Source organism: Hordeum vulgare, chromosome 6H, assembly GCF_904849725.1.
Source record: "Hordeum vulgare subsp. vulgare chromosome 6H, MorexV3_pseudomolecules_assembly, whole genome shotgun sequence".
In the NCBI taxonomy this organism is placed as follows: domain Eukaryota; kingdom Viridiplantae; phylum Streptophyta; class Magnoliopsida; order Poales; family Poaceae; genus Hordeum; species Hordeum vulgare.
In genome coordinates, this window is record NC_058523.1 from 37,817,562 (window position 1) to 37,833,261 (window position 15,700).

At 47.0% G+C, this 15,700-nt stretch overlaps 1 pseudogene; it reads left to right on the top strand.

Annotated features, from left to right (window-relative positions):
* The first annotated feature begins 479 nt into the window (after positions 1-479).
* Positions 480-1,232, top strand: LOC123403827 (annotated as a pseudogene).
* Positions 1,233-15,700: the final 14,468 nt, after the last annotated feature.

The window sequence follows — 15,700 nt, forward strand, 5'->3', positions numbered from 1 at the left end:
CGCCATTAGGGAGTTAACGGGTTTCATATGGAACACAAGCGGCTTCTCCGACCTATACCGATTGATTGCCTCAACTAGTGGAAGAGACAAGCGAATGGCTTGGCCGGGCTTTGGGGCAATCGCATGGGCGTTGTGGACTACCAGGAATAAAGCGCTAATAGAAGGGAAAATCATTCGACATCCGGCTGACCTACTATATAAAATCATGTCTTTCTTGTAGTTGTGGAAGCCACTAACAAGATCTTAGGACAGAGAAGACGTGAAGGAGCTCGTAGCAAGGGTACGAGTGTGGTGCACTGAGTTACGTCAAGCGGCCCTTCGCTACCTAGATATCCCCGCTAGTCATGTGTTTTGGTTGTGTCTTGACGCTGTGTCACCTGTTTGTCCATGGCATGTATCCCTTTTCTTTCATTGTACTTGACTTGGTGGGTCTGTAAGGGCCTCAGTTTAAGGCCATGCAAGCGCCTGCATGCTAAAAAATGTCCCTCTCCTCCTCGACATTTGCCAACAAAAAGGTGAAGAACACACAATCGTCGGCTCTCTTTGGTGAGGCCCGCGTTACCATGCGCAAGACTGCAGTGAAGGCGAAGCATGTTTCCTCTCGTCGCCCATGGTATGACGCCGACCGTGTGCTCTACCTAACTGGTGAATTCCATGACGACTATGGGTGGGATACCGCCGGTCTTTCGGCTGACCCCTAGACCTTCACCAAGAACCGGGAACTAGAGATGATCCACTATCGTTGGGCCATGCTTGGGGAACTTGGTTGCATCTTTCCTGAGTTGCTCGCTCGCAACGGTGTCAAGTTTGGCGAGCCCCTTTGGTTCAAGGTTGGATCCCAGATCTTTAGCGAGGGTGGTCTCGACTACCTCAGCAACCCCAGCCTCGTACACGAACAAAGCATCCTAGCTATTTGGGTGTGTCAAGTCATGCTAATGGGTTCCATTGAGGGGTACCGCATTGCAGGCGGCCCACTCGGCGAAACCGTCGACCCACTCTACCCAGGCGGTAGCTTTGACCCACTCGGACTAGCAGACAACCCCAAGGCATTCACTGAGCTCAAGGTGAAGGAGATTAAGAACAAACGTCTCGTCATGTTCTCAATGTTTGGTTTCTTTGTCCAAACTATTGTCACTAGCAAGGTCCCACTTGAGAAACTTGCTGACCACATCGTTGACCCTGTCAACAACAACTCATGGGCGTTTGCCATCAACTTTATTCCTGGAAAGTAAGTTATCTTGAAGCATGTGCACGCCACCAAGCATGTTTGTCGTATAGTCTAAGTTGTACCACCATGATGTAAATTACGAGAACTTTGTGCAAAATCAATGCAAGATTTTTCTCTCGTCAATGTTGTGACTTGCATTTATCTATTTTATTGTGACAACAATCACAACCACGGAAACAAATAAATACTTTGCCGCATGCTTAACTAACTATTATTCCCTTCGTCCAAAATTACTTGTTGATGTGTCATCAGTTTGAGTGACAAGCAATTCGACACGGAGGAAGTATCATATTGTGCTCATGTGAGTGACAACTTATAGGATCATGTGTGTCATTGAATTTGCGGAGCCTGGATGAGGGAAATACCAGTATATATACTTTCCATTGATTTCTGTTTAGTGTTTACTCTTCATGACTTCCATCAGTGGCGGAGCTACACCCGAGGCCTGGGGGGCGGGCCCGGGTCATGGCACAGAAGTCCTTCGTTGACTGTAGATTCTTTTCCACTATTTGACACTGTAGTTCACTGTAGCACAGAAACAGGCCCGGGGCCCAATGGTGTCCTGGCTCCGCCCCTACCGCTGCCTTCCATCAAGGCAACCATCCGACATGATCTCTATTCATCTCACTAAATTGCGAGGGCCATGATTTATTTTCATTTCTTAATTTTCAACAAAACAGAGTGTGCCCAATTACACTGCGTCAATGGTTTTTTGATCTATCTGCATTTTTACTTTATAATTTGGACAATTTAGAGACACATAGACATTGATCTAGTAATCAATAAGGAAAACGCTTTCCATCAGTATACTGATAAGAGGAAATCACCGGACGTCTGTTAAGCCGTCGATCCCATCCAACGTCACATGTTTGCCCTATATATATCCTTCCCTACAGCTTCATCCCCCCATCCCACGTTCACCAAACCCTAACCTGCTACTCCTGATCTCCTCGACGTGGTTGGTCTCGCCAAATGCAGAGCGCCGACAACTCCCGACAAGCCGATTCGATCTCATGTCGCCGGAAGCCTCGACGATGACGAGATCGTTTTGTCCCCTCATACCATGGCGGCGAGGTGGAGACCCTCTGTGGGAGGTAGCCGTCGGAGCAACAAATTCAACACCGGTGGATGGCAGGCCCGCAGGGTCTCCATGGCCTTGCTCCACTGTTCCCGCCACCACGCTCGATCTTTCTCGGCATGCTATCGTGCCCACGACCATCTTCCACTGTACTATTCACAAATGGTAAAGAGCATTCCACGGGGAGCCACTAATGGATGTTTATCCTCCACGCGCCTACGCTGTTTGTGGCCGCCGTTTCCATGTCGATGCTGCCTACACGTCGACTCTATGCATAATCATGGGGCGTGCCAGTGTGGGTGCTTCCATGGTCTAGCCAGTGTGCCCCTTGCGGATGTGGAATCAGCATCACGGTGGACCATAGTGACATTGTGCTGAGAAGAAGATAGCCCCTTGACCATTCTTGTACATAGAAGCAAATTCTGGCATCATAAGAAGCAAATACTATTTCCTTTGGAAGCATTGTTTCATTGGATAAGAAAAAATCAACAATGTTTTCTTCCATGTCAAAATTTATTCTCTTTTTGGAGGCAATGTAGATCTGAGAAAGTATTTTTAACTTGGGAAGCAAACCCTATTTTTCTTTGTAAGCAGATTATTTTATCGAAACTACCTTGTGTACGATGATTTTTCTTACGATTTTCGTACGACAAGACACATGCACGTTTCAAAAGGTTTGGGCCCACACCACCAAACCAGTCTGATCGTACCAAAGTCGTATGGATTTCTATCGTACGTATAGCAACTCTCTTATTTTATCTCTTTGGAGAAGTAAGCATATTATTTTCTATGTTGTAAACGAACTACGTACTCAAATGTGTTGGACGTAATCTTGTTGGACAACTGAAACAAGATATTCTAGATAAGAAGCAAATTGAAATTACACTTGAATTAGAGACAACTTTTGATATAAATAAGGATACTGCATGACCTAAAAATGGAAGCTAATTCCTCAATTGATGGAAACATAAATTACTGTGCAAAACCCCCATCTCGACGCAGTTCCTTCGGAAGCAAAAGTGAATAAGAATGGAAACAAAATTTTCTTGTAAAGCCACAAACAATATCTCGTAGAATGCCTATTTTGAACAATTATTACAGTCCTTACTATCCGAAATTAGTTTGCTAAATGTAAGGAAACGTTTATTTGGTTTCCTAAATAACGGGCGTAGTTATTAGCAAATCCACGTAATTAGCTCCATCAGGTTTTAATTTTATTTGGAAACTGCGCACTATGTGCACACAAGCCATCCTGCTCATCGAACGGCTATACATGCTTCCATCCAACGAGTCAATATTGGTCTGATAGGAAGCTAGGATCAGTAGTCTGATCCCTAGTGGTTCCCAATCAATAATGGTTGTCTCCCCACATTTTTGTGTTCGGCTTCTATGTGCACATGCCATCGTCACAAGGGAAAGCACTGTTAGATTTCCCCATTGAAGAAGTACCTCTGTGCTATTACTTCAAATTTATCAAACATGTCATAAGAGCACGTATTGTCACTTTTTTAGTTACTCCAAAGATGAATGCAAGTAGTTCTAGTATATCAATCCAAATTAAGCCCAGTCAAAACCAGACAACTAGAACATCATTGCATCATATATGGGCATCCCATGTCCCATGTCATAATCACCACTTTTGACTGATGTTTGGCTACCCCTATACCTACCAGGATATTCTTTCAGCAAATGCGAATCTACTAAGGATTATCAAACTCCTAGATGTTTTTATGTTCATGTAGTGCTTTAATCAATCATGTCATTTTCTTACCCAATTTCACCACATAACTAATATTTATTGTTCTCACACGATAGATTTCCTCAATCATACCACGTACCGTCAATAAGAGAGAGTCCAATATGATATCTACCCCCAACTAATTGCCCCCCCCCAAACCAACCACCCATAGCAAAGCCTTCACCCTAGCTCCTTTGTCTCCATTATATATTTCAACTACCCACTCCTTGCTATCATTAAAAAAAATCCCCAAAGCGCACCATGGACCAGAGCCATGTGGTTTGATTCACCACTGAGGTGTTGTTGTTTGAAGTGAGAAGATAATGTCACTATGAGGGAAGTAAACGATTTAGTTGAGGAAGGGGTGCGAGAAAGCTGACATTGATGCTTATGATATTGCGGTGGATGGCAAATTAACTTTAGGGCCGGCGATGGGTGGACGCCCACCTATAGATCAACACGTGTGTCTCTATGTTGTGCTAATTTTATTATAACCAAATTAGAAACTATTGTTATTCTTCAGAAACCATATAGGAGTACATGTACATGAATATGGTCCCCTGTTAGAAGACTTTGCAAAGATCTCATATTGACATGATCTAATCGGCGATGCCAAAGCCAGCCCACATCAACTTTAGCCACTAAACACGTCGCGGTCTTAGTGGGTCGCTTTGAGAAGTTCACCACATAAAGACCATTTTCGACATATCCAACATAGGCTACTTTAAGAGTCTTTCTCCACGGGAGGACCACAATATCAAGATTAAAGAATGTGGAAAAACCCATAATTGCAAGTTGACGAACCGAAAGTAAATTGTAGGCAAGAGACTCAACAAGCATGACCTTCTCAATAGATAACTCTTGAGAGACGACCACCTTAGCAAATTCCAATACCTTTGACAAGGATGCATCGGCAAATTGGACATGGGTGGGCATAGATGGATAAGGATGCACATCCACCACTAAGTCCTTGCTTCCGGTCATATGATTTGTTGCTCCAGTATCGAGCAACCATGACACCCCACCGGAAGAAAACTCCTGCAATAGATCAAGGCTTGGTTTTAGGTACCCATTTTTTAATGGGTCCTTTCATGTTAGAGACAAGGGTCTTAGGAACCCAGATAGCCCATTCAATGTACTCATAGTAGGAACCAACAAATTTGGCATAAACATGCCCATCACTAGCACGACATAAGACATAAGAAGAATTGAGTTTATCGGTTGTGTTAGTAGGAATGGTTTTGCCCTTCTTGACGTTTCCATCATCCACCTTGTTCCTGTTCACCTCCTGAGTCCCTTCACCCTCTTTGACAAAGATGTCCATGAGGGTAGGAGATCGTTTGTTCCTGTTCCTCCTTTTTCCTTTTGACTTGGAGGTAAGTCCAAGTCCCTCGTTTCCTACAACACCCTTTTGAGTGCTCAAGAGGTTGTTCAGGCTCTTCTCACCTTGTATGCATGCCACAAGGCCCTTCTCAAGTTTCTCCTTTAACTTGGCATTTTCCTCCACAAGATGTACATGCTCACAATAAGGATTAGTTGTACAAGCATTATCAATTAACACAAAGGGGGGACAAGTAGAGATCTCCTTGGTAAGCTTTGCTTGGAGTTGATCATGAGACTCTTTCAGAGAGAAATGAACACCATTCAAGACCTTGTGGGCCTTGTCAAGTGTGTCAAACTCCACTTTGAGTCTGTCATGGCCAACCCCAAGAGCATACTTCTCAGACTTAAGCATACGAGTAAGAACAGTACATGATCTAGTTTCTTTTGCATTTTAGCACAGTCATCATTGTATGACTCCTCAAGAGCCAAACGAAGAGTGCGCTCCTTTTCTAGAGCAATAGATAATTCAGCAATTTCATCGGCATAGTCACGACTGTCTCCCTGAAGCTCGGAGATGGTCTCTTCATGAGACTCAATGAGGTCATTGGCCTCACCCAGTTGTTCCAAGAGAGCAACAAAGTGCTTCTTGGATTCTCCCTTAATAGTGCACAGAAACTTGTCAAGATCATGCTCATTAAGTTCCCCAACATCACTATCATCAACACAATTTAACAATGAAGGAGCAGTAGCGATGTTGGTCTTAATGATGGGGGTTACCTGATTGATACTTTTTTCCATGAGGCACTTGGTGATGTGGTTCTCGTTGGGGGCGTTGGAGAGAGACACTTTCTGGGGAGAGGGAGTGGAAATAGCAACAGTTGTGGTTGCCACTGTATCATCATCATCATCATCATCATCGGAAGGGTACTCTTCAAGGGCCACCATCCCCTTTGGGTGGGGTTTCTTCACAAAGTTGTTCTTGATTGGAAATGACTTGGTTTTGTCTTGGAGAATGAGCTTGCCCCCGTTGTCTTCCCTTTTTTCATAGGGACATTTGGCCACGAAGTGGCTCACGTTACCACAGTTATAACATGTCCTCACTCGTTGCTTGGGTTTGAACCCACTCGAGTTTTTCTTGGTGAAGGTGGGTCTTGAGTTCCTCTTGTTGCCCCAGAATTGCCTTGACGCAGGAGCCATGTGCTCATTATAGGCATACTTTGTGTCTTCAGGGCAGCTCTCCTCTTCCTCATCCTCTTCTTCTTCTTCAAACGTTTCTTTTGCTTTTAACGCAAGGTTGGGTGAAGTTGTCTTTGAGCGAACACGAGCAAGTGCATTGTCAGCTGTTTCGTTCATGATTGACATTGCAATAAATTCATCCAACACCTCACTGGAAGACAAGGAGTGGAAGTCTGGTCGCTGACGAATGACAGATGACATGGCTTTATTGAAAGGCATGATGGCTTTGAGAAACTTGCGCTTGACCCATGTATCATCCACATCCTTGCTCCCATGATCCTTGAGTGCCACAGCAATAGCAGTCACCCTCCGATAGAGATCACGAGGGTCCTCGTCTTCCTTCATCACAAACTCATCGGCCTTATCAAGTATCACTTCATAGTTGGATCGTTGAATGCTTGAGCTTCCCTTGTACAACACCATAATGTGCTCCCAACAATCCTTGGACAAAGTGAAGGGACGCAAGTGAGGAAGATCTTCAGGTGGCACTGCGGACTGGAGAATAAACAAAGCGGAGTGATTGTATTGATTGTCTGCATATTCTCTTGGAGTGAGGTTGCTTGGATCATGGGGATAATATCCTTGCTCGATGATTCTCCACAAGTTTGTTGAGCTGTGATTCAAATGAGACTTAATAGAAAATACCCATTTAGCAAAGTCACCTTTCACAAGCTTAGGAGGAGGACCAACAGGGTTAAGACGCGGTGTGGGAACGGGTCCTCCATAAACCATGGGAGGTGGAACTGAGGCATAGGTTCCAGTCCCATCCTTTTCGTGAGATGAGGAAGGTCGCATACCTTTAGCCGCTTCTTTAGAGGAATTGGCCTCTGAATCGGTGATGGTGGGTTTAACCACTAACGCTGGTTCGGGTGGACTGTTAAATCCCTCAATTAACTCTTTAAGCATGGTCTTGACTTCGTTCGTCAAGGACGTCTTGAGGGCGGCCATAGCCGTATTCAAGTCGTCCCTTGTGACCGAAGTCAAGTCCATGGCCTCGGGTTGCCCATGGGGAATTCCCTCTTCGCCTTCCATACTCTTCGGGTGGTGAAACCCTTAATAAAGAGACGTGGCTCTGATACCAATTGAAAGGATCGATATGGTTGACTAGAGGGGGGGTGAATAGGCAATGACCACTTTTTAATTAATCTTAGCAAGTTAGGGTAAACAACATACGGGTTCACAAAAATAACAACAATGGGGGGAACCGTAATGAAGCTAACAACAAGAGCTACTAAGACAAGTAAGAGATAGACAACAACATAAGCATACACAAAGTAAAGGTTAGAGATAACCACAAGTGGAACCAATGAAGACGAGGATGTGTTACCAAAGTTCCTTCCCTTTGACAGGAAGTACGTCTCCGTTCGAGCGGTGTGGAGGCACAATGCTCCACAATAAGCCACTAAGGCCACCGTAGTCTCATCACGCCCTCGCACGATGCAAGGTACCGTGATTCCACTATAGGTGCCCTTGAAGGCGGCGACCGAACCTTTACAAACAAGGTTGGGGCAAACTCCACACAAAGCTTGGAGGCTCCCAACAAGACCACGAAGCTTCACCATAATGGAATGTGGCTTTGAGGTGACCTCAACCGTCTAGGATGCTCAAACACCCAAGAGTAACATGATCCGCAAGGGATTGGTGGGGGAATCAACTTTTCTCTTGGTGGAAGTGTAGATCTAGGCCTTCTCAACCAATCCCTAAAGAATCAACAAGTTTGATTGGCTAGGGAGAGAGATCGGGCACTTTTGAGCTTAGGGAGCAACAATGGAGCTTGGGAGGGTAAGAGATAAGGTTCCACAGCTAGAAGAACCCCTTATATAGTGGGGGGGGAATCCAACCATTTTCCCACTCACAGCCCGTGCCTAGCGGTACTACCGCTGGATGCAGTGGTACTACCGCTGGCACTCCAGCGGGACTACCGCTGGCTGCAGCGGTACTACCGCTGGCACTCCAGCGGTACTACCGCTGGCTGCAACGGTACTACCCTTGGGCCCATGGTAGTGCATAAGCACTACCGGGCCAGCCACCGCCAAGAAAGTCTTCGCAAAAAGGTCCGTCGAAGTACAACCGCTACAAAGGCGGTACTAAGCTCCTCGAGCGGTACTACCGTTGACCAGGAGCGGTACTACCGCCAGCTAGCGGTACTACCGCTAGCTGCAGCGGTACTACCACTAGCACTTCAGCGGTACTACCGCTAGGGCGAGAGGTACTACCGCTAGGCACAGCGGTACTATCGCTGAGGGTCCATTTGCAAAGAAGAGATAAACACAAAGGCAGGAGCCACTCCAAAGTTGCACGCAAGGGGGAAAGGAGATAAAGTGTGCGTGCAAAATTGATTCCACCCAAACCTTTCCACTACGGGTCCCCTCTTAATAGTACGACGTTCCTATGACTCAAATAAAGAGAATCGTAGAGTACACTGTGCTTCTATTCCATGGAAAGAGGGGGCGAGTCGTCTTGTGCCGTTGACGTGTGTTATCTGAAATCTTAACACACACGGTTAGTCCTTTGCGGTACTGTCATTAATCACCAAAATTACTTAGGCATAAACTATGCCCTAACACCGTCAATGCTCATATTGATTGTGAGAAGCAAACTGTCACTGTTGGCTTTGAAGATGTGTCACATGAGTTCAATTTCTCCAAGTTTGGTAGACAACCTCATGAAAAAGAGTTGCCTAGTAGGGATGAAACTATTGCCTTAGCTTCTATTGTCGTGCCTCCTACTGATCCCTTAGAGCAATACTTGCTTGAGCATGAAAATGATATGCATATGGATGAAAGGGATGAGATAGATAGAGTTTTCTTAGAACAATATCCTATCCTTAAGAATAATCTGCCTGTTGAACTGCTTGGGGATCCACCCCCACCAAAGGGTGATCCTGTGTTTGAGCTTAAACAGTTGCCTGATACTCTTAAGTATGTATATCTGGATGAAAAAGAGATATATCCTGTCATTATTAGTGCTAGCCTCTCAGAGCATGAAGAAAAGAAGTTACTAAAAACTGTGAGGAAGAACCGTGCTGCTATTGGATATACTCTTGATGATCTTAAGGGCATTAGTCCCACTCTATGCCAGCACAAGATTAAAACCAATCATGATTTCAAACCAGTTGTTGATCATCAAAGGAGATTAAATCCTAAGATGAAATAAGTAGTAAGAAAAGAAATACTAAAGCTCCTGGAAGCGGGTATTATCTATCCTGTTGCTCATAGCGATTGGGTGAGTCCGGTGCACTGCGTCCCTAAGAAGGGGGGCATTACCGTTGTCCCTAATGATAAGGATGAATTGATCCCACAAAGGATTATTACTGGCTATCGGATGGTGATCGATTTTAGGAAACTGAATAAGGCCACTAGGAAAGATCATTACCCTTTGCCTTTTATCGACCAAATGCTAGAAAGACTGTCTAAACACACACACTTCTGCTTTCTAGACGGTTATTCTGGTTTCTCCCAAATACCAGTTGCACAATCTGATCAGGAGAAAACCACTTTCACCTGCCCTTTCGGTACCTTTGCTTATAGACGTATGACTTTTGGCTTATGTAATGCACCTGCCACCTTTCAAAGATGTATGATGGCTATATTCTCTGACTTTTGTGAAAAGATTGTCGAGGTTTTCATGGATGACTTTTCCGTTTACGGGTCTTCCTTTGATGATTGCCTCAGCAACCTTGATCGAGTCTTACGGAGATGTAAAGACACCAATCTTGTCTTGAATTGGGAGAAGTGCCACTTTATGGTTAATGAAGGCATCGTCTTAGGACATAAAATTTCTGAAAGAGGTATTGAAGTCGATAAGGCTAAGGTTGATGCAATCGAGAAAATGCCATATCCCACAGATATCAAAGGTATAAGAAGTTTCCTTGGTCATGTTGGTTTCTATGGAAGGTTCATTTAAGACTTCTCTAAGATTTCTAGGCCTCTTACCAATCTCTTGCAAAAGGATATTCCTTTGACGATGATTGTGAGGAAGCCTTCGAAATACTTAAGAGGGCTTTGATAAATGCACCTATTGTTCAACCACCTGATTGGAACCTACCTTTTGAGATCATGTGTGACGCTAGCGATTATGTTGTTGGTGCTGTTCTAGGGAAAAGAGTCGATAAGAACTTGAATGTTATTCACTACGCTAGTAAAACTCTAGACAGTGCCCAGAGAAACTATGCTACTACGGAGAAGGAATTTTTAGCAGTCGTGTTTGCATGTGAAAAGTTCAGGTCTTACATAGTTGATTCCAAACTCACTATTCACACCGATCATGCTGCTATTAAGTACCTCATTGAGAAGAAGGACGCTAAACCAAGACTTATCAGATGGGTTCTCTTGCTACAAGAATTTGATTTGCACGTTGTCGACAGAAAGGGTGTTGATAACCCAGTAGCACATAACTTGTCTAGGTTGGAGAACGTTCTTGATGACCCACAACCTATTGATGATAGCTTTCCCGATGAGCAACTGGATGTCATCAATGCTTCACATAGTGCATCGTGGTATGCTAATATGCAAACTATATCGTTGCCAAATATATACCACCTAGTTTCACGTACCAGCAAAAGAAGAAATTCTTCTTTGACTTGAGACACTACTTTTGGGATGATCCTCACCTTTATAAGGAAGGAGTAGATGGTGTTATTAGACGTTGTGTACCTGAACATGAACAGGGAAATATCCTACAGAAGTGTCACTCCGAGGCCTACCGAGGACACCATGCGGGAGATAGAACTGCACACAAGGTATTGCAATCAGGTTTCTATTGGCCCACTCTCTTCAAGGATGCACGTAAGTTTGTCTTGTCTTGTGACGAATGTCAAAGAATAGGTAATATTAGCAAATGTTAGGAAATGCCTATGAACTATTCACTTGTCATTGAACCATTTGATGTTTGGGGCTTTGATTATATGGGACCTTTTTCAAAATCCAACGGGTATACTCATATCTTAGTTGTTGTTGATTACGCCACTAACTGGGTAGAAGCTATCCCCACTAGTAGTGTTGATCACAACACCTCTATGAGGATGCTGAAAGAAGTTATCTTCCCTAGATATAGAGTCCCTAGATATCTAATGACCGACGGTGGTTCACACTTCATTCATGGTGTTTTCCGTAAAATGCTTGCTAAGTACGATGTTAACCATAGAATTGTGTCTCCCTATCACCCTCAGTCCAGTGGTCAAGTAGAGCTAAGCAACAGAGAGATTAAACCAATTCTGCAGAAGACTGTCAACAGGTCTAGAAAGAATTGGTCTAAGAAGCTCGATGATGCACTGTGGGCTTATAGAACTGCCTATAAGAATCCCATGGGCATGTCTCCGTACAAAATGGTGTACGGTAAAGCATTTCATTTACCTCTTGAGTTAGAGCATAAAGCTTATTGGGCAATCAAAGAGCTCAACTTTGATTTCAAACTTGTCGGTGAGAAGAGGTTATTTGATATTAGTTCGCTTGATGAATGGAGAACTCAGGCATATGAGAATGCCAAGTTGTTCAAAGAGAAGGTTAAGAGGTGGTATGATAAGAGGATACAAAAGCGTGAGTTCAATGTAGGTGATTATGTCTTGCTATATAACTCTCGTTTAAGATTCTTTGCAGGCAAGATTCTCTCTAAATGGGAAGGTCCCTATGTTGTTGAGGAAGTATATTGTTCCGGTGCTATCAAGATCAACAACACGGAAGGTAATTGTCCGAGAGTTGTAAATGAGCAGAGAATCAAGCATTATATCTCAGGTACTCCCATAAATGTTGAAAGCAATTGATGGGGTTATAGTCCTAGGGTAGGGTCATAGGCCTGCCCAATGGGTCCTACCCAAGGACTACCCTTCATAAGGGATAAGGCCCTTAGTCAGTTCCGACTGAATTAAGGACTTCCCATCATCCAGTCGGTGACGATTCCTACATCATCCAGTCGGAGATGAGCATTCGGAGCGTATCAAACTAACCGACTGGATTCCACTCTGTACATCGTAACCCCCCTGGAGGGAAACGGTCATACGTTTCCATGTACCTTTATTAGCATTTAAGACATACGTTACCTGTAACGTATGCAGTTATTCGCCACTACTCCACCCCTGTGCACCGAACCGTTATGAAGGGTAGCGCACTCTATATAAGCCGCCCTTCCCCACTAGTGCAGGGGTTAGCAATTCATTGTAATCCATATTACACTCGACATCAAGCTCCAAGAGCACTGAGACGTAGGGCTTTTACCTCCACCATAGAGGGGCCTGAACTCATACAACCTCGCCGTAGCTAAGGCTCTGCCCATCCTTTCGTACCCTACACATCTATTGTCAGACTTATACCCACGACAGTTGGCGCCCACCCTAGGGTAGGCGTCTAAGCGACTTCCGGCGAGTTTGCGACTACATCTTTTCATCATGTCATCCGGTGGAGATTTGAGCATGGGTCACGAGATCCTCTTCGTCGCTCTCTCCTTCATCATCGACGATTCAGCATGGCTTCGGGACGCCCCTCTCGACGTCGAGGCGCTCCCCAGTCGCGGGGCTACGCACTTCCGTGCCGGCGCCCGCGGTGTCCTTCTTCTCCAGCAGTCGGCTCCGGTGTCGACCTACGCCGCCGTCATGCGCCGCAACAAGCGGTCTCGCCGTCCGCGGCTCCAGCGTTGGGTGCAACACGCCCAGGCGCGCCAGAGCGCGTCTTCACAAGTGGCGGTCCTCGAGTCGGTTGTAGTTGTGCCGCCATCCTAATGCTCGGACTCAGTTCCGACTGAGTTTCCTTCCGAGTACGTGGGTCGCGGGCCTGCAGCCGAAGTGCACATGGACAACTCCCATGAAAGCCCCCGCCAAACCGGCCGGAACGAGCACGAGGTCGGCGAAACATCCGGTGCTCGCCGTCAGCCCCGCCGTTCTGCCAGTCGGCGCACTCATCAGAGCAACGTGGAAGTGTTCCGCACACCCGTCCTCAACCTGGCTGCCGCCGCCAAGATAGCCGATTCCCTCCAACCGACTGATTCAGAGGCTGGCAGAGGGATCGAGCAAATCTGTGCCCTGCTGCACACGGCGCGGCAGCAAAATTCGGCAGTCTCCCAGTCGCACAACAGGATCCACGATAGTTCTGTTCACGCGAACACGCATCAGTCGGTTCACAGCCCCGGTTCTCATCAGCGACACAGGGGAGGCAGCCGTTCCATGAATCCCGAAGATCGTCGTCGTTCACGCACCCCTCCGCGGGGTGGGACCTACGGGCCCCGACATAATGATGACCGACGTTCAGTCGGTGACACTTATGATCCAAGGCCCGACGCGAGGGGGCATATCGCCCAGAGGAGGGTCGACAGGGGCCGGGCCCACCGCGATGGCCACGATGTGGACCGTCCGAGTGGAAGCAGGACCATCGTCTCTGGTCCCGAGTGTTTCAGTCGAGCCATCCGTTCGGCTGACATCCCTCCCAACTTCCGATTGGCGACGGGGATCAGCAAGTTTACAGGAGAATCCAAGCCAGAAACGTGGCTGGACGACTACCCAGTGGCAGTCCAGATCGGAGGAGGGGACGACCACGTCGCCATGAAACACCTCCCTCTGATGCTCGACGGCTCGGCTCGAGCGTGGCTGAACCAGTTGGCTCCCTCAAGCATCTACAGCTGGGCGAATCTGGCCCGAGTCTTCATCAGGACCTTCGAAGGGACGTGCAAACGCCCTGCTGGTCTCGTGGAGCTCCAGCACTGTGTCCAGAAGCAGAATGAGCCCCTGCGCGATTTCATTCAGCGTTGGACGACCCTCTACCACACGGTGGAGAATGTCACAGAGCACCAAGCAGTCTGCGCCTTCAAGGCAGGCGTGCGGTACAGAGATCTGTACCTGAAGTTCGGTCGAACAGGCGACATCTCCATGAGTAAGATGATGGAGATAGCGGCACGCTATGCAAATGGCGAAGAAGAGGACCGCATTCGTAGTGGCAAGCACAAAGCAGTCGCCGATGGAGATGGGAACAGCACTCGGAAGCAGAAGGCCGCAGCCGTTACCAATGCCAAGTTCAAGGGCAAGGGGAAGGCTCAGTCCACCCCCAAGAAGAAACAGTTCGGGAACCACATCCTGGACCAGCCATGTCCAATTCACACGAAGATGGATGAAGAGGGAAACGCCATATTTCCGAAGCATACCACTCGGCAATGTTGCCTCTTGATCCAGGGGTTCGGCGAAGGGCAGCCGAGTGAAAAGGACAATGAACAGGATGAGGAGGACAAGGAGGATCCGTTCCCCCAAGTCCATGCAACACTGATGATTTTTGCTGACGTTGAGAGCAAGAGTCGACTGAAGCTGGTGAACAGGGAGGTGAACATGGCCACGCCGACCATCCCCACGTTCCTCAAATGGTCTCAGACTGCGATCACCTTTGACCAGTCCGATCATCCAGCACACGTACCCACCCCAGGGAGGCAGGCTCTGGTCGTCGACCCGGTGGTGGAAGGAGTCCGACTACACAAAATCCACATGGACGGCGGCAGTGGCTTGAAAATCATGTACGCCGACACTCTCAAGGGGATGGGCATTCCGGTGTCCAAACTTAGCAAGAGCAGCATGCAGTTTCATGGAGTCGTCCCTGGACGAAAGGCCAAGTCACTCGGCCAGATCGCGTTGGACGTCGTCTTCGGCTCCGACAAGAACTTCCGCAAGGAAAAGCTGATGTTCGAGGTGGTGGACTTCCAGAGTGCGTACCACGCAATTCTAGGCCGCCCGGCGTATGCGCGTTTCATGGTCCGTCCATGTTACGTGTACCTCAAGCTGAAGATGCCAGGACCAAAAGGTGTGCTCACTATCACCGGCAATCGGCAGCAGGCCGAGGAGTGTCTGCAGCAGGGATCGAGGATTGCCGATCAGCAGATGGTTGTCCTCGAGCTTGACGAGTACAAGAAAACAGTCGACCCCGCCGACTTGATGCGTTCTAAGAAGCCAGCTTCGGAGTCCGCATTCCAGTCAGCGGGAGAGACGAAGAAGGTCAGCATCCACCCGACGGACGACACCGCTGCCCCGACGAACATCTCCACCACCCTCGATCCTAAATAGGAAGCCGAGCTCATCCAATTCCTCCGTGAGAACTGGGACATCTTCGCATGGAAGCCCGCTGACATGCCA